Source organism: Chiloscyllium punctatum, chromosome 5 (genome assembly GCF_047496795.1).
Source record: "Chiloscyllium punctatum isolate Juve2018m chromosome 5, sChiPun1.3, whole genome shotgun sequence".
In the NCBI taxonomy this organism is placed as follows: domain Eukaryota; kingdom Metazoa; phylum Chordata; class Chondrichthyes; order Orectolobiformes; family Hemiscylliidae; genus Chiloscyllium; species Chiloscyllium punctatum.
Genome location: NC_092743.1, coordinates 73,266,562 through 73,286,318, shown reverse-complemented (window position 1 = coordinate 73,286,318; position 19,757 = coordinate 73,266,562). Strand labels below are relative to the sequence as shown.

Sequence of the window (19,757 nt, the reverse complement as noted above, 5' to 3'; positions counted from 1 at the left end):
ATAGTGATGGAAAACAATCCCATCATAGCCAAAGTCTGTTGGGGCTTTGTTTGAATATGCCCAAATGTTGCCTAAGTATGATGAGGAGGTCATATAAGCCCTTTCATTTCATTTGAGAAAGTGGCTAAACAAATTAAATTGCTGGTGATCAGGTGGATATTATTGATCCAAACAAAGCTGGTAGGCAGAGCTAGTGAAATATTTACATCACTGTTAGAGGACGTATCTGAGAGAGTTATATTTACTGAATATTGTCACTTGCACCTAGGTATGGTAAAAAATGAATAATTACATCATGTTGTGGTGCCATCTTGGATTATAGAATAAATTACTGGCTAAATTGAATAAATAGCATACTGAATAAATTAATATTAAATTGATATTACTAAAACTGAAACAACTTCAAAAGTTCATCTTTTTCTCTCCATAGACTTCAGCCTCTCTGCTTCTCCAATCACTGCCATCTGATATCATCCTCAGGAAAAAGACAATGTGCTCCATTTCTGCCACCACTGGTGCCATCGCTTCCTTGTCCGTCATGTCCGAGATGGAGATGGTCACATGGCACAGATCCTACACCTACTCTGTTGCTGGACATTGACTGATGGGTCCTGGCTCCAAATCGACCAATGGGATCCTGGCTCACTTTCCAATGCCATCACCCAAGTTGGAGCATGGATGAAGATATATAGGGCCTCAACAACCCCAGAAGCTGAATGCTGCCAATTCTGCTGCTGTCATCTTGGAAGAATGTGCAATGTAACCTGGCTAACTTTGGGGGATTCCTGATAAAGGGCTCCTGCCCGATACATCAATTTTCCTGCTCCTCGGATGCTGCCTGACCTGCTGTGCTTTTCCAGCACCACTGTAATCTTATCCTTGTCTGCACTCCAGACTTTTTCCGAATGTTTAGTCGCAGATAAGTCATGTATGACATGTCCAGCAAAACTCAACCACATCTCTATACAGTCCAGGCCAGTACAAATGTTTTATTTATTTTGGCTTGAGTTTTCCTTACTCCCAAATGACCTCCTATTGATAATTCATGTGCTACCTGTAACACTGAGCTTCTGGGAAGTACGTTGCAGTAATAAAAGCCATCTTAAGTGCATATGCACTAGGGCTAGACACCTACAGACAACATTTTAAGAACCTAAGGAGGGAATCTGATCAGACTGAATAGAGTTTGAAAGGAGCAACAAAGTAACTTTGACAGGTGGATAAAAGCATTGAAAATAGACCAAACAAATGACATTCAGAGAGAGATGATTATCTTGGAGGAGTTCAAAACTTCACTTCCAGAACTAGTGAAGACTCATGTGGCAGAACAGAGAGTGAAGTCTGCAAGATTAGCAGTGAAAATGGCAAATAAAAAATGGGCAGAAATTCATCAAGTTGTATTATGGTGGGTTATAGAAAAGAAGTGTTGCGGGTAGCACATGAATTCTCAATAGGAGGTCATTTGGGAGTCAGGAAAACTCAAGCCAAAATAAATAAAACATTTTGTATTGGCCTGGACTGTATAGAGATATGGTTGAATTTTGCTGAACATGTCATACATGTCAGGTCATAAGAAAACCTCAGGCAATGTAAAACCAGCACCACTAATACCTTTTCTTTATTCATTTGTGGGACTTGGACATTGCTGAATGGTCAGCAATGATAGCCCATTCTTATTTGCCATTGAGAAGGTGGTGGTGAGCTGCCTTCTTGAATCGCTGCAGTCCACTTGACCCTCAATGCCGGTAGGGAGGGAATTCCAGGATTTTGACCCAATGACAGTATATTTCCAAGTGAAGGTGGTGAGTGGTTTGAAGGGGTATTTGCAGGTGGTGGTGTTCCCAAGGACCTGCTGATCTTGTCTGTATAGATGGAATTGTCATGGGTTGGAAGGTGCTGTCTAAGGCTCTTTAGTGAATTTCTATAGATAGTACAGACTGCTCCAACTGAGTGCCAGTGGTGGAGGGATTGCAAGTTTGTAGATGTGGTGCTTTATCCTGGATGGTGTCAAACTTCTTGAGTGTTGTTGGAGCTGCACCCATCCAGGCAGGTGGGGAGTATTCCATCACACTCTTGACTTGTGCCATGTCGATGGTGGTTAGACTTTGGGGTGTCACGAGGTGAGTTATTTACCGCAGTATCCCTAGACTCTGACTTGCTCTTTTAGCCACCGTGTTTATGTAGTGAGTCCAATTGACTTTCTGGTCAACGGTAACCCCATGAATGTTAACATTGGGTGACTCAGTGATGGTAATATCCAGGGAATATTAACGGGTGGTGATTAGAGAGTCTGGCATTTGTGTGGTGTGAATGTTATTTGCCACTTATCAGCCCAAGCCTGGATATTGTCTGGATGCTACATTTGAGCACGGACTGCTTCAGTATCTGAGGAGTCATGAATGGTGCTGAAACTGTGCAATCATTGGCGAACTTCCCCACTTCTGACCTTATGACAGAGGGAAGGTCATTGATGAAGCAGCTGAAGATTGTTGGGCCTAGGGACACCACCTTAAGGGACTCTTGCAGAGATGTCCTGGAGCTGAGATGACTGACCCTCCACAACCATCCTCCTTTGCGTCAGATATGACTACCCAGCAGAATGTTTTCCACTGATACCCATTGATTCCAGTTTTGCCAGGGCTCCTTGATGCCATACTCAGTCAAATATGACCTTGATGTCAAGGGCTGACACTTTGGAATTCAGCTCTTTAGTCCATGTTTGAACCAAGCCTGTAATAAGATCAGGAACTAAGTGACCCTGGCAAAACCCAAACTGGGGCATAACTGAGCAGGTTGTTGCTGAGCAGGTGCTGCTTTATACACTGTTGATGACCCCTTCCATCACTTGACTGATGATGGAGAGTAGACTGATTGGGCAGTAATTGGCTGGGTTGGATTTGTCCTGCTTTTTGTGAACATGATCACCGAGATAATTTCTAATTGTCGGGTAGATGCCAGTGTTGTAACTTGAAGAGCTCGGCTAGGAGGGCAGCAAGTTCTGGAGCACACATCTTTAGTTCTATTGCTGGAATGTTATCAGGGCCCATTGCCTTTGCAGAATCCAGTGCCTTTAGCCATTTCTTGATATCATGTGGAGTGAATTGAATTGACTGGAGGGACCACTGTGGTGCTGGGACCACTGGAGGAGCCCGAGATGGATCATCCACTCGGCACTTCTGACTGAAGCGAATGCATCAGTTTTATCTTTTGCACTGGGATCCACCATAATTGAGGATGGAGATATTTGTGGAACTTCCTCCTTCACTGAGTTGTTTAATAGTCCACCACCATTCACGACTGGATTTGTAAAGACTGCAGAGCTTAGATCTGATTGGTTGGTTGTGGGATCACTTAGCTCTATCTATCACTTGCTCTTCGTGCCATTTGGCACGCAAGTAGTCCTGTTTAGCAGCTTCACCAGTTGACACTTCATTTTTAGGTATGCCGGATGCTGCTCTGGTAAGCCTCTCCTTTGAAGCAGGGTTGATCCCCTGGTTTGATAGTAATGGGTGAGTGGGGGATCTGCCTGGCCATGAGGTTGCAGATTGTGCTGGAGTACAGTTCTGCTGCTGTTGATGGCACACAGCGCCTCATGGATGCCCTGTCTTGAGCTGCGAGATTGGTTCAAAGTCTGTCCCAGACTTCAGCATGCGAGAAACCTTTTATAAGAGTTTTAAATGATTGTGTCGGATCCCTACTTAAAAAAAAAAGTGTGAATCAGTACTTGTTGACCAAATTGGATGCGTCTACTAGATTTTTGGAGACTATTCCATTACGCACTATCATAACAAGAAAGATTGTAGAAGAGTTATTCAATTTTGTTTAATTAAATATGGACTACCCACAGAGATACAATTGGGTCAAGGAACATTATCTGTGAGACAATCTATTTTACTGAATTTCTATTTGCCAAAGGTGTGTATATAAGATGTTACAAAAGTAGAACAGTTGCTGTTTAGTGGTTAAAAAAGTCTATTATTCTCTTAGCGTTCATTAGCAGAGGGATTGAATTCAAGAGTCGTGAGGTGATGTTGCAGCTGTACAGGACCTTGGTAAGGCCACATTTGGAGTATTGTGTGCAGTTCTGGTTGCCTCATTTTAGGAAAGATGTGGAAGCTTTGGAGAGGGTGCAGATGAGATTTACCAGGAAGTTGCCTGGAATGGAGAATAGGTCGTACAAGGATAGGTTGAGAGTGCTAGGCCTTTTCTCATTGGAACGGCGAAGGATGAGGGGTGACTTGATAGAGGTTTATAAGATGATCAGGGGAATAGACAGAGTAGACAGTCAGAGACTTTTTCCCTGGGTACAACAGAGTGTTACAAGGAGACATAAATTTAAGGTGAAGGGTGGAAGATATAGGGAGGATGTCAGGTGTAGGTTCTTTACCCAGAGAGTGGTGGGGGCATGGAATGCGCTGCCTGTGGGAGTGGCAGAGTCAGAATCATTGATGACCTTTAGGCGGCAATTGGATAGGTACATGGATAGGTGCTTAAGCTAGGACAAATGTTCGGCACAACATCGTGGGCCAAAGGGCTGTATTGTTCTATGTTCTATGTTCTTAAGTTTTCTAATAGAGTTAAGTTATTGTAATTCTTCTTTTGTGTTTATTTAAATTATGGTGCAAGAATAGTGATTCCCTGGTGGTCTAGTGGTTAGGCTTCGGCACTCTCACTGCCGCAGCCCGGGTTCAATTCCCGGTCAGGGAAGTAACCTTTTTGGGATGGCACAGTGGTTAGCACTGCTGCCTCACAGCGCCAGAGACCCAGGTTCAAATCCCACCTCAGGCAACTGTCTGTGTGGAGATGGCACATTTCCTCCTGCGCGGGTTTCCTCCAGGTACTCTGGTTTCCTCCCACAGTCTAAAAATGTGCAGGTTAGGTGAATTGGCCATGCTAAATTGCCCATATGTTAGGTGAAGGGGTAAGTGTAGGGGAATGGGTCTGGGTGGGTTGTTCTTCGGAGGGTCGGTGTGGACTTGTTGGGCCGAAGGGCCTGTTTCCACACTGTAAGTATTCTAATCTAATAAAGTGTATTTTGCTTCCAGCCTGGTAGTTTGACCAATTGATTTGCAACCAGTATACAATGCTTTATACTTGCCTTTAAAAATAAAAAAGAGTTGGGGGTCTCAGCCATCTTCTTAAAATATGTTGAGGGTGTTTGCTTTGGTCCACAATGGCAAGTGGATTTCTTGAATTCTGTATAGAAATATCATGGGAGCTCAAAAATGACATTTCCACATGTGTTTCACAACACATAACAAACCAAATGACTACACTTCCATATCCAAAACAATGACAGTAAAGTTTACAGCCATTCAGTGCTTCTTTGAAGTGTTTCAAGCACAGCTTGGAAAATATGCTTAAATATACAGACTCCCTCACTGATGTTACCTTACCCACTGCTCCATTGTATTCAATCAAAAAGTGCCAGCTACATCAGATTACCTTCTCCCAGTGACAAGGGTATATTACTGTTCTTGTAGTAACAATCGCTGAAGTTCAATTCATTACATTAGACACTTTTATATTTGTTTTCCAGCGCTCAAGATTACACCTGCACAACCTAATCACTGCAGAATTATCACCAGCTTGCTTTAGCATGCGTCATATTTAATACCTAGAATATTTTTAATTAGGAGGTAGACATGTAATTAGATATATGTAAAAAGATAACATACCAATTTTTATGGTGCTATTCAGAAGACTTATGCAATTAAAAATTCATGTAAGATATAATTTTTGATTTAGGCATGTTGCAAAATTCCTAATGTCAGCTTCAAGTGTTTAAGTTTGCTTATTAAAACGTTATTAAAAAGTTAAAATGTTAAAGTTTGAAAAAGGACATGAGATAGTTTTGGCAAATAGAATTAAGGAGAATCCAAAGGGTTTTTACAAATACATTAAGGACAAAAGGGTAACTAGGGCAAATAGGATCCCTCAAAGATCAGCAAGGTAGTCTTTGTGTGGAGCCGCAGAAAATGGGGGAGACACTAAACGAGTATTTTGCATCAGTATTTACTGTGAAAAAGGACATGGAAAACATAAAGTGTAGGGAAATAAATGGTGACATCTTGAAAAATGCCCACATTACAGAGGAGGAATTACTGGATGTCTTGAAATGAATAAAGGTGGATAAATCTCCAGGACCTGATCAGGTGGATCCTAGAACCTTGTGGGAAGCTAGTGAAGTGATTGCTGGGCGTCTTGCTGAGATATTTGTATCATCGATCGTCACAGGTGAGGTGCCAGAAGACCGGAGGTTGGCTAATGTGGTGTCACTGTTTAAGAAAGGTGGTAAGGACAGGACAGGGAATTATAGACCAGTGAGCCTGATATCGGTGGTGGGCAGGTTGTTGGAGGGAATCCTGAGGGACAGGATCTACATGTATTTGGAAAGGCAAGGGCTGATTAGGGATAGTCAGCATGCCTTTGTGCGTGAGAAATCATGTCTCACAAACTTAATTAAGTTTTTTGAAGAAGTAACAAAGAGGATTGATGAAGGCAGAGTGGTGGACGTGATCTGTATGGAATTCAGTACGGCATTCAACAAGGTTCCCCATGGGAGACTGGTTAGCAAGGTTAGATCTCCTGGAATACAGGGAGAACGAGCCATTTGGATTCAGAACTGACACAAAGGTAGAAGACAGAGGGTGGTGGTGGAAGATTGGTTTTCAGATTCGAGGACTGTGACCAGTGGAGTGGCACAAGGATAGGGGCTTGCTCCACTTCTTTTCATCATCTATATAAATGATTTGGATATGAGCATAAGAGGTATACTGAGTAATTTTGCAGGTGACACCAAAATTAGAAGTGTAGTGGACAGCGAAGAAGGTTACCTCAGATTACAATGGTATCTTGATCAGATGGGCCATTGGGCTGAGAAGTGGCAGATGGAGTGTAATCTGGATACATGCGAGGTGTTGCATTTTGGAAAAGCAAATCTGAGCAGGACTTATACACTTAATGGTAAAGTCCTAGGGAGTGTTGCTGAACAAAGAGACCTTGGAGTGCAGGATCATAGCTCCTTGAAAGTGGAGTCGCAGGTAGATAAGATAGTGAAGAAGGCATTTGGTATGCTTTCCTTTATTGGTCAGAGTACTGAGTACAGATGTTGGGTCATGTTGTGGTTGTATAGCACATTGGTTAGGCCAATTTTTGGAAAGTTGCATGCAATTTTGGTCTCCTTCCTGTTGGAAAGATGTTGTGAAACTTGAAATGGTTCAGAAAAGATTTACAAGGATGTTGCCAGGGTTGGAGGATTTGAGCTATAGGGAGAGGCCGAACAGGCTGGGGCTGTTTTCCCTGGAGTGTCGGAGGCTGAGGGGTGAGCTTATAGACGTTACAAAAGCATGAGGGGCATGGATAGGATAAATAGACAAAGTCTTTTCCCTGGGATCAGGGAGTCCAGAACTAGAGGGCATAGGTTTACCCGCAGATTGCAATCAGTAAGGATAAGGAGCAACACCTCCTTCACACCAGTGCCCTGCAAGACTGTGTACTCAGCCCCATATTATACTCCTTATACACTCATAGTTATGTGGCCATATTCAGCTCTAACTCCATTTAGAAATCTGATAATACCACCATAGTGGGTCAGATCTCAAACAATGACAAGATATAGTACAGAAGAAAGATAAAGAGCATGGTGGTAAGGTGTAAAACATTGATCTCTCCCTCAATGTCAGAAGAATGAAGATCTACTAATCAACTTGAGGAAGTAGAGTGGAGGACATGCCCCTGTCAATATCACTTGTGCCGAGGTAGAGATGGTCAACAGGTTCAAGTTCCTAGGAGCAAATATCACCAATACAGGTCCATCCACATCAATGCTACAATCAAGAAAACACACCAACACCTTCACTTCCTTAGAAAGCTAAGGAAATTCAGCATGTTCACAATGACTCTACTCAAATTTTATAGATGCACCATAGAAAACATGCTATTCAGTGCATCACAACTTGGTATGGTAACTGGTCTGCCCAAGACCACAAGAACATACAGAGCATTGTGAACACAGCCCAGTCTAGCATGCAAACCAGCCTTCCTTCCATTGACTCCGTCTATACTTCTTGTTTCCTTGAAAAAGCAGCCAACATAATCAAAGATCCCACCCCACCCTCTCCCACTGGGTAAAGACACAAATGTTTGAAAATATGTACCAATAGATTCCAGAACAGCTTCTTCCTGGCTATTATCAGACATATAAATGGATTTCTGTTCTGCATTCTGTTTTATTACCTTGATGTTAGGTACAATTTGTCTGGATAGCATGAGAAACAACACTTTTCACTGTATCTTGGTACATGTGACAATAATGAGTCAAATTAAACCAAATCAAATATCTGGGGATGCTAGAAATTCTCTGTTAGATTTGTCCTTTTCTATTTAATATGCCTGACCAAATAAAATTACACTTATTGCAATTATTTAATCAACTGTGTTGTTAAGAACAGTGCTCTTCTATGGACACTCTACACCATACCATTACCAGCAATCACAAGATATGCCCAAGACAAAGTAAGGACAAAGCAAAATTGGTGGGAACAAATTACATCAAACATCCTTCATTGTGTACTACATACTAGTGAAGGTGTCCAATACAGTGAGGTACCAGGAGTCACCATCTGTGATCAGTTAGCCCAAACCTCATTAACACTCACTCATGGAATGAAAATCTGAACATCTGAGGTATTTTCAGAAATTTTCCTGATTTTGCACTTCCCAAGTCAGCAACAAAATTCTGACATTTATCATTTCAATCTTGAGTCACCTTCAGTCTAAAATGTTGAAGTATGGTTTGATTGAGGTAGTTACAATATTTAGAAGGTTTGATAGGCTTGATAGATACTATTCTCAAAGACAAAAACAAAAATTGCTGGACAAACTCACCAGATCTGGCAGCATCTGTGCAAAGATGTGGGCGGCATGGTGGCACAGTGGTTAGCACTGCTGCCTCACAGCGCCTGAGACCTGGGTTCAATTCCCGCCTCAGGCAACTGACTGTGTGGAGTTTGCACGTTCTCCCCGTGTCTGCGTGGGTTTCCTCCGGGTGCTCCGGTTTCCTCCCACAGTCCAAAGATGTGCAGGCCAGGTGAATTGGCCATGCTAAATTGCCCATAGTGTTAGGTAAGGGGTAAATGTAGATGTAGGGGTATGGGTGGGTTACGCTTCGGCGGGGCGGTGTGGACTTGTTGGGCCGAAGGGCCTGTTTCCACACTGTAAGTAATCTAATCTAATCTAAAAAGAAGACAAAAATCAATATTTCAGGTCCAGTGATCCATCTTCAGAACACTATTTTCTATGACTTGGACATCAAGAATGATGGGACATAACCTTTTATTAAGAGCCAAGCCAGTTAGGCAGTAAATCAGGAAATTCTTATTATATGAAGGATGGTACAAATCTAGAATTTTCTACACCAAAAGGTTACTTCTGCAGGGACAATTGGAGCTCTCAACACTGGGATCCAAGGATTCTCACTAGGTAATGGCATTGAGGGAAATGAAGTATTGAAGAATAAATTAGCTCTTCGTTAATTGAATACTGGAGCAGGTGTAAAGGTTAAATGGCTTACTCTTGTTTCCATATTCCTACATTTTCTTATTCTTTCACTCTCTCAGCTTAATTTTTTTTAAAGTGCATGTGATATTTGCAATTCAACCTCAAATTGAATACACAAACAGCAGTTGATTTGGTTACATTTTAAAACTAGTCTTTCTCTCTGTCAGACTGCTAGAAGTTTCCCTGGTATTTAAAATATGTGTAGCATAGTTTTTACTTAATAAATATTTAAAATCGCTCTTGTAAATTTGTTTCAAGTGATTTTTAAAAAAAATTCCAGATGACAGCCTAGTCTCTGTTGAGACTTTTCTAGTCTCTTGCCTAAAATTGATTGGAGACTGATGGTTCTCTTGTAGAAAGTTATAAGAGTGGAAAACAAATGGGTAGCACGGTGGCTTGGTGGTTAGCACTGCTGCCTCACGGCACCAGGGTCCCAGGTTCGGTTCCAGCCTTGGGTGTGGAGTATGCAGGTTCTCCCAGTAGGTTTCCTCCAGGTGCTCTGGTTTCCTCCCACATCCAAAGATGGGCAGTCCAGGTGCATTGGCCATGCTAAATGGCCCATAGTGATAGGGAAATGAGGCTGGGAGAGTTAGAGGGTCAGTGTGGACTTGTTGGGCTGAAGGGCCTGTTTCCACACTGTAGAGAATCTAATGTTGCTGAGCCAGTATTGAAATATTCAGGCCATTATCAGAGACTCAGTTTGGCTTGTATATCCTGGGCTGAGAAATTATGAATACACAACTTTAGTGCAATTTTTGACACCTCAGAAAGTGAAGAATCCATTTTCAAATGCAAGAACACCTGGACAATATGCAGGATTGAACTGATAAGTGGCAACAATAGCAACATAATGGAGATTACCATTGACCATAAACTGAACACGACTAGCCACATAAATACAGGCCAAAAGAACAGGGCAGAGGCAATGAATCATGTTGTGAGTAACTCACCTCACTTCTCCCCAGAAGGCTGCCCACAATCTACAAATAGGGAGATGGAATATTCCTTACTTTTCTATATGGGTACAGTCACAACAACAGTCAAGAAGATCGACATAATTGATAACAGAGCAGCCCAATTGATTGGTACCAAATCCAGAAAAATATGTATTGCGGAAATTTAGCACTTTCCAAAGCCACAACCACTATCATCTATGAGGACAAGGACAGCAGACACATAGGAATACAATCATCTTTAAATTCAGTATTGATATGTCAGTATTGCCATATCAATTTCCAGGAAGTCATTCTCTCTAACAGCATTATGAATCCAGCTACACTGAATAGACTGCAGGAAGAAAATGGTTCAGGAAGCCAGCTCATCACCTTCTTCTCCAGGGCAATTAAGGATGGGTTATAAATGCTGGCCCAGCAGATGAAATCCGCATCCCATGAATGAATAAAAATAATGGACAATGAAATGCCATTAAAGACCTCATTCCATCTCCACTGAAATTTATCAGTTTGTGAGAAAGCAAAAGTAGAGCAAGATTTCTGGCAGCTTTAAAAGCATGGGTTACTATTGTGTTTGCTATTCTTGTAAAGGGAGCTTTATAGTCCCATGGAAACTGTAAATGTCATTTGCCCATCCAGCCTGTGCAGTTATAGCTGTCAGGCTCCACTCATGGTATGGCCTTCCTGCTGCTGCATGTAAAATACCAATAGCAGTAATTAGGATCTCACTGGGTCCAAGGGCAGATAGGCAACTCAATGCCTCCCCCAATCCCCACCCTATAAAATTCCAGACAGGTTGAGGGAAGTGAGCAGGTGGCAGAGAGGCCAATTGTGCTTCAAGGCTGCCAGCGGTAGATAGATTCAAATATAGCTTCCGGTATCTATAAATGAAATGGCAACTCATTTCCACACTGCAGAAATTGTTTTTTTATATTCACCAGCAAGACTCTACTGCCTGATCATTCTGGTTGGTGCTGATTCTCACAAACTTCAGTTTAAATTACTCAGGTGAAATTATGGGAAACTTGTGCTAATACACCAGAGGTTTTTATCTGAGATAAACACATACTGCACTGTAGTGATTATGCCACATCTCAGAAAATATGAATGGGGAAGGTGGTGGGTGAAGTGCCTGTAACACCTGGTGACATTGACGGTCCTTAATTTATTCATTGTCTACATTCTGGTCTCACTGCCATAGGAGGGATACTGTGAAACTTGAATTAGAGATGCCGGTGTTGGACTGGGGTGTACAAAGTTAAAAATCACACAACACCAGGTTATAGTCCAACAGGTTTAATTGGAAGCACACTAGCTTTCGGAGCGACGCTCCTTCGGATAGCGTCGCTCCAAAAGCTAGCGTGCTTCCAATTAAACCTGTTGGACTATAACCTGGTGTTGTGTGACTTGTAATTGTGAAACTTGAAAGGATTCAGAAAAGGTTTGCAAGGATGTTGCCAGCGTTGGACGGTTTGAGCTATAGGGAGAGACTGAACAGGCTGGGGTGTTTTCCCTGGAGCATCTGAGGCTGAGGGGTGACCTTATAGAAGTTTATAAAATCATGAGCGGCATGGATAGGATAAATAGACAAAGTCTTTTCCCTGGGATGGGGATTCCAGAACTAGAGGGCATGGGTTTAACATGAGAGGTGAAAGATTTAATAGGGACCTAAGGCACAACTTTGTCATGCAGGAAATGGTGCATGTATAGAATAGGCTGCCAGAGGAAGTGGAGGCTGGTACAATTACAACATTTAAAAGGCATATGGATGGGTATATGAATAAGAAGGGTTTAGAGGGATATAGGCCGATGCTGGCAAATGGGATTAGATTAATTTAAGATATCTGGTCCACATGGACATGTTAGACTGAAGAGTCTGTTTCGATGCTGTACAGCTCTATGACTCTATTCCCCTGAATGTGATGCAAACAGCCAGAAAATTCATCCTCTGGTCATTTATTTTTGTCTTATGTACAAAATGTCCCACTGCAGATGGAAAAAATTATTGAGGCAAGATTTCTATAAAATTGAAAACAGGCAGCTTCTTGTCAACTGCTTTCTCATTGACTTATAACGTTGCTTATAAAAAGCAGTAGAAATAAGAGAGGGAATGATTTGTGCAATAAGGGTAGAAGCTTAGGCATGTTAAGAATATGTTCAAAATGATGGTAAATGGGGGAACAAGGCAGTGCAGCACAATAAAAGTTATTTGTTTGCTGGGACATGGGATCTTGACATCCCCACTTAGAGTCATAGAGTCTGACAGATGTACAGCACAGAAACAGACCATTCAGTCCAACTCTTCCATGCAGACCAAATACCCTAAATTAATCTAGTCTCATTTGCCAGCACTTGGCCCATATCCCTCTAAACCTTTCCTAATCATCTACCCATTCAGGTGCCTTTTAAATGTTGTAATTGCAACAGCCTCCACCACTTCCTCTGGCAGCTCATTCCATACACGTACCACCCTCTGCGTGAAAAGGTTGCCCTTAAGTCCCTTTTAAATCCTTCCCCTCTCATCAGGTAGCTGTTGAGCAGGATCATTAGGCACAGAATTTATAGCAAAGGATCACAGTGTCATGCATGCAACTGATATAATATATTGAACAAACCTAAATTGCTGTTAGTACTTTCATTTTTAAATTCTAAAGATGAACGACTTAACAGCAATCTAAGTTTGTTCAATATATTGCATCAAAGAACAAAGTGGGCAGCACGGTGGCACAGTGGTTAGCACTGCTGCCTCATAGTGCCGGAGACCCAGGCTCAATTCCCACCTCAGGTGACTGACTGTGTGGAGTTTGCACATTCTCCCTGTGTCTGTGTGGGTTTCCTCCGGGTGCTCCAGTTTCCTCCCACAGTCACAAGGATGTGCAGGCCAGGTGAATTGGCCATGCTAAATTGCCCGTAGTGTTAGGTTAGGGGTCTGGGTGGGTTGTGCTTCGGCGGGTTGGTGTGGACATGTTGGGCCGAAGGGCCTGTTTCCACACTGTAATGTAATCTAATCCAATCTACAAAAACAAAGAACATTCCAGCACAGGAACAGGCCCTTTGGCCCTCCAAGCCTGTGCTGATCCAGATCCTCTATCTCGACCTGCTGCCTATTTTCTAAGGATCTGTATCCCTTTGATCTCTGCCTAGATACATTTTAAATGACATTATCATTCCCACCCCTACCACCTCCACTGGCAACACATTCCAGGTATCCACCACCCTCTGGGTGAAGAACTTTCCATGCATATCTCCCATAAACTTTTTCCACTCTCACTTTGAACTCATGACCCCTAGTAATTGAGTCCTCCACTCTGGGAAAAAAGTTTCCCGCTATCCACCCTGTCTAAACCTCTCATGGTTTTGTAGGCCTCAATCAGGTCCCCTCTCAACTTCCTTCTTTCCAAAGAAAATAATCCTAATCTACTCAACCTCCCTTTATGGCTAGCACCCTCCATACCAGGAAATAAATATCCTGGTGAACCTCCTCTGCACCCTCTCCAAAGCACCCACTTCCCTTTCATAATCTGGTGACCAGAACTGTATGCAGTATTTTAAATGTGGCTAAAACAAGTCTAAGACAACTGTAACATGATCTGCCAACTCTTGTACTCAACACCCTGTCTGATGAAGGAAAGCATGCTGTATGCCTCCTTGACCGCTCCGCTGACCTGCATTGCCACCTTCACCTGAACATCCAGAACTCTCTTATGCCCGAAACAGCGATCCTCCTACTCCTTGGATGCTGCCTGACCTGCTGTGCTTTTCCAATGCTACAGTCTTACGCTGATATCCACAATCTGCAGTCCTCACTCTCTCCTTTTCCATTTACTGTATAGTTCGCATCTTGAATTGGATCTTCCAAAATGCATCACCTCGCATTTGTCCGGATTGAACTCTACCTGCCATTTCTCTGCCCAACTCTTCAAGCTATTTATATTCTGCTGTATTCTCTGACAGTCCCCTTAACCATCTGCTACTCCACTAATCTTAGTGTCATCTGCAAACTTGCCAATGAGGCAACGTACACCTTCTTCCAAATCATTTATGTATATCACAAACAAAGCAGCCCCAGCACAGATCCCTGTGGAACACCACTGGACTAAGGTCTCCATTTTGAGAAGCTCCCTTCCACTACTACTCTCTCTCTCCTGTTGCCCAGCCAGTTCTTTATCCATCTAGTTAAAACACCCTGGACCCCAAGTGACTTCATCTTCTTCATCAGGCTACCATGGGCAGCCTTATCATTTGATTACTAAAGCCTTACTAAAGTACATGTATATGAAATCTACACCCTTTCCTCATCCATCAACTTTGTCACTTCTTAAAATAATTCTATTAGGTTTGTAAGACATGACCTTCCCTGCACAAAACTATGCTGCCTATCATTGATAAGCCCATTTTCTTCCAAATGGGTATATATCCTATCCCTCTGTATCTTCTCCAGTAGCTTCCCTACCACTGATGTCAGGCTCACAAGTCTGTAATTATCTGGATTATCCCTGCTACCGTTCTTAAACAAGGGGACACTCTGGGACCTCCCCCATGTTCAAGTATGCTGCAAAGATATCTGTTAAAGCCTCAGCTATTTCCTCTCTTGCTTCCCTCAGTAACCTGGGATCGATCCCATCAGACCTGGGGACTAGTCCACCTTAATGCCTTTTAGAATACCCAACTCTTCCTCCCTCCTTATGCCGACTTGACTGAGAGTAATCAAAGAACTATCCCTAACCTCATTTACCAAGAGGTGCGAGGGAGGAGTGAAGGACTTCTGGGAAGGTGAGTCTAATTGTTTAAAACACTTACCTCAGGCGTGGGGGCCTCCATTTGCCGAGAGGTGCGAGAGAGGAATGAAGGACTTCTGGGAAGGTGACTCTAACTGTATAAAACACTTAATTCAGGCGCGGGACCTCCATTTGCCGAGAGGCACGAGGGAGGAATGAAGGACTTCTGGGATGTTTTTAAGTGGGTGGAAGCTGAAGATCAGGATGAGTAGGATGGTGATCTAAGGTTTGCTACTGATGCCACGAGATAGTGAGGTGAGGAACAGTCAGCGAATGCAGCTTAACACGTGGCTGTGAGGCTGGTGCACGAGGGAGGGCTTCAGGTACCTAGGCCATTGGGATACCTTCTGGGGAAGGTGGGACCTGTACATGAAGGACGGGTTGCACCTGAATTGGAGGGGCACAAATGTCCTGGGTGGGGAATTTGCTCATGTGATTTGGGAGAGTTTAAACTAGATTGGCTGGGGGGTGGGAATCAGAGCCACATATATGAAAGGGGGACAGTTGCAGATGGGGCAGTGACAGGATGTAGTGAATCTATCAGGAAGGTTTCTCACGCGATGACACAAACGGATCGGTTAAAGTATGTCTGCTTTAATGCAAGAAGTGTCTGAAATAAGGGGATAGGATGTTGTGGCCATAACAGAGACATGGGTTTCACAGGGGCAGGAATGGTTGCTTAATGTTCCAGGGTTTAGAATGTTTAAAAAGAACAGGAAAGGTGAAAAGAGGAAAGGGTGTAGCATTGCTAATCAGGGAATGCATCACAGTTACAGAAATGAAAGTTGTTGAGGAAGGTCTGTCTGCTGAGTCAGTATGGGTGGAAGTCAAGAACAGCAAGGGAGCAGCCACCTCATTGCGGGTTTTCTATGGACCACCTAATAGCAGTAGAGAGATTGAAGAACACATAGGCGGGCAGATTCAGGAAAAATGTAGAGGTAGCAGGGTTGTAGTTATGGGTGATTTCAACTTTCCCAATATCGACTGGAACCTCCTAAGTGCAGATGGTTTGGATGGAGCTGTTTTTGTCAGGAGTGTTCAGGAGGGTTTCCTTACTCAGTATATAGACGGACCAATGAGGGGAGAGGCCAATTTGGATTTGGTGCTCGGCAATGAGCCAGGACAGGTGTCAGATCTTGCGGTGGGAGAACACTTTGGTGACAGTGATCACAACTGCCTCACATTTAACATAGCCTTAGAGAGGGAAAGGAGCAGATACCAGGGAAAGATATTTAATTGGGGAAAAGGAAATTATGACGCAGACAGGAATTGGGAAGTACAGACTTTGAGCAATTGTTCCACAGAAAGGGCACAGCAAACACGTGGAGACTGTTTAAGGAGCAGTTGTTGCAAGTGGTGCATGCATTTATTCCTCTGAGACAGGTAAGAAGGGGTAAGATTAAGGAATCTTGGATGATAAGAACTGAGAAGCTTCTTGTCAAAAAGAAGAAGGAAGCTTATGTAAGGTGGAGGAAGCAAGGATCTAGCACAGCTTTAGAGGATTAAAGCTTGCTAGAAAGGAGCTCAGAATTGGACTGAGGAGATCCAGGAGGGGGCACGAGAAAGGCTTGGCAAATAGTATTAGGAAGAACCCGAAGGCATTTTACTCATACTTGAGGAATAAGAGAATGACCAGGGAGAAAGTAGGGGCAATCAGGGGTGGCATAGGGAACTTGTGCATGGAGTCTGAGCAGTCCATAGGAGTTGTACCGGAGGATTGGAAGGAGGCGAATGTTGTTCCTCTTTTCAAGAAGGGTAATAGGGAAATCTCTCGCAATTATAGACTAGTCAGTCTTACGTCTGTGGTCAGCAAAGTTTTGGAAAGAATTCTGAGGGATAGGATCTATAACTATTTGGCAAAGCATAATGTGATTAAAGGGGAAGGTGAGGACTGCAGATGCTGGAGATCAGAGCTGAAAATGTGTTGCTGGAAAAGCACAGCAGGTCAGGCAGCATCCAAGGAGCAGGAGAATTGACGTTTCGGGCATGAGCCCTTCTTCAGGATTAAAGGCAGTCAGCATGGCTTTGTGAGGGGGAGGTTATGCCTCACAAATCTTATTGAGTTCTTTGAGGAGGTCAAGACTGGTCAACGAAGGTCGAGCAGTGGATGTGGTGTCTATGGACTTCAGCAAGGCATTTGATAAGGTTCGCCATCGTAGGTTCATTCATAAAGTCAGGAAGTATGGGTTACAGGGAGATTTGGCTATCTGGATTCAGAATTGGTTGGCTGACAGAAGGCAGAGAGTGGTTGCAGATGGAAAGTATTCTGCCTTGAGGTCAGTGTTGAGTGGGGCCCTCAGGGGTCTGTTCTTGGGCCTCTGCTCTTTGTAATTTTTATAAATGACTTGGATGAGGAGGTTGAGGGGTGGATTAGCAAATTTGCAGATGACACAAATGTTGGAGGTGTTGTCAATAATATCAAGGACTATTGCAGGCTGCAGCCCAACATAGACAGGATGCAGAGCTGGGCTGAGAAATGGCAGATGGAGTTCAACCTGGATAAATGCGAAGTGATGCATTTTGGAAGGTTGAACTCGAATGCCAAATATAAGATTAAAGACAGCATTCTTGAAAGTGTGGAGGAACAGAGGAATCTGGGTGTGCAAGTACATAGATCCCTCAAAGTTGCCACCCAAGTGGATAGGGTTGTTAAGAAAGCATATGGTGTTTTGGCTTTCATTAACAGAGGTATCAGGTATAAGAGCCGTGAGGTTTTGCTACAGCTCTACAAGTCCCTGGTAGACCACACTTGGAATATTGTTTCCAGTTCTGGTCGCCCTACTGTAGGAAAGATACAGAGGCTTTGGAGAGGGTGCAAAGAAGGTTAACCAGGATGCTGCCTGGACTGGAAGGCTTGTCTTATGAAGAAAGGTTGAAAAAGCTCCGACTTTTCTCTCTGGAGAGAAGGAGGAAGAGAGGAGACCTGATCGAGGTGTACAAGATAATGAGAGGAATAGATAGTCAATAGCCAGAGACTTTTCTCCAGGGCAGGATTGACAGGTACAAGGGATCATAGTTTTAAGATATTAGGGGAAAGGTATAGAGGAGACACCAGAGGTAGGTTCTTTACACAGAGTTGTGAATGCATGGAATGCGTTGCCAACGGTGGTGGTGGTGGAAGTAGAGTCATTAAGGACATTTAAGTGACTGCTGAACAGGCACATGGAGAGCAGTGAGCTGAGGGGTGCATAAGTTAAGTTATTATATTTTACATTAGGATTAAACGTCGGCACAACATCGTGGGCCAAAGGGCCTGTTCTGTGTTGTACTTTTCTATGTTCTATGTTCTATCCGTCATGTCCCTTTCCTCAGTGAATACCGATGCAAAGTACTTAATAGAAATCTCGCTCATTTTCTCTGACTACATTATGAGGGGCATGGATAGAATAAATAGACAAAGTCTTTTCCCTGGGGTTGGGGAGTCCAGAACTAGAGGGCTTAGATTTAAGGTGAGAGGGGAAAGATATAAAAGAGACCTCAGGGGCAATTTTTTCATGCAGAGGGTGGTACATGTATGGAATGAGCTGCCAGAGGAATTGGTGGAGGCTGGTACAATTGCAACATTTTAGAGGCATTTGGATGGGTATATGAATAGGAAGGGTTTGGAGGGATATGGGCCAGGTGCTGGCAGGTGGGACTAGGTTGGGTTGGGATATCTGGTCTGCATGGACGGGTTGGACCGAAGGGTCTGTTTCCATGCTGTACATCTCTATGACTCTATGACTCTATATCTTTCCTCCTTTGTTCCTGAGTGGGCCAACCCTTTCCCTCATTACCCTCTTGCTCCTTATATATGAATAAAAGGCTTTGAGGTTTTCCTTAACCCTGCTTGCTAAGGATATCTCATGACCTCTTTTAGCCCTCTTAATTCCTTGTTTCAGATTAGTCCTGCATTCCTGATATTATTTCAAAGCTTTGTCTGTCTTCAGTCAACAATACCTTATGTACGATCCTTTTTCCTCTTAACTAGTCTCACAATTTCACCATAGTTCCCTAATCTTGCCATTTCTATACCGCATTTTCATAGATTGAACTCTAGTCAACCTCTCTTTCAAAGCCTCCCACATATTGAATGTGGATTTCCCTTCAAAAAGTTGCTCCCAAACTACTTTCACCAGCTCTTGCCAAATTTTGCTATAGTTGGCCTTCCCCCAATGTAGCACTCTTCCTTTAGGACCACTCTCTTCTTTGTCCATGAGTATTCCAAAACTATTCCCAAAGTAATCCCCTACTGGCTGGGCTCATTTCCCAACACCTGGTCTAGTATGGTCCCTTTCAGAGTTGGACTATTTACATAATACTTTAGAAAACCCTCCTGGATGCTCCTTACAAAGTCTGCTCCACCCAGACCTCGAACACTACGGGAAACACTAATGTTGAGAAAATTAAAATCTCCTATCACAGCCACCCTATTGCACTGACACTTTGCTATAATCTCTCTACATATTTGTACTCAAAGTTTGTG

At 43.2% G+C, this 19,757-nt stretch overlaps 1 protein-coding gene and 1 non-coding gene across 3 annotated transcripts in view; one reads left to right on the top strand and one right to left on the bottom strand.

The window, feature by feature from the left end:
- The window catches only part of xkr4 (XK related 4), a 462,580-nt gene that overhangs the window by 149,562 nt on the left and 293,261 nt on the right, over positions 1-19,757 (bottom strand). The window lies entirely within an intron of this gene.
- trnae-cuc (transfer RNA glutamic acid (anticodon CUC)) lies at positions 4,636-4,707 on the top strand. Its single transcript has one exon. It is a non-coding gene; the product is annotated as a tRNA-Glu (tRNA).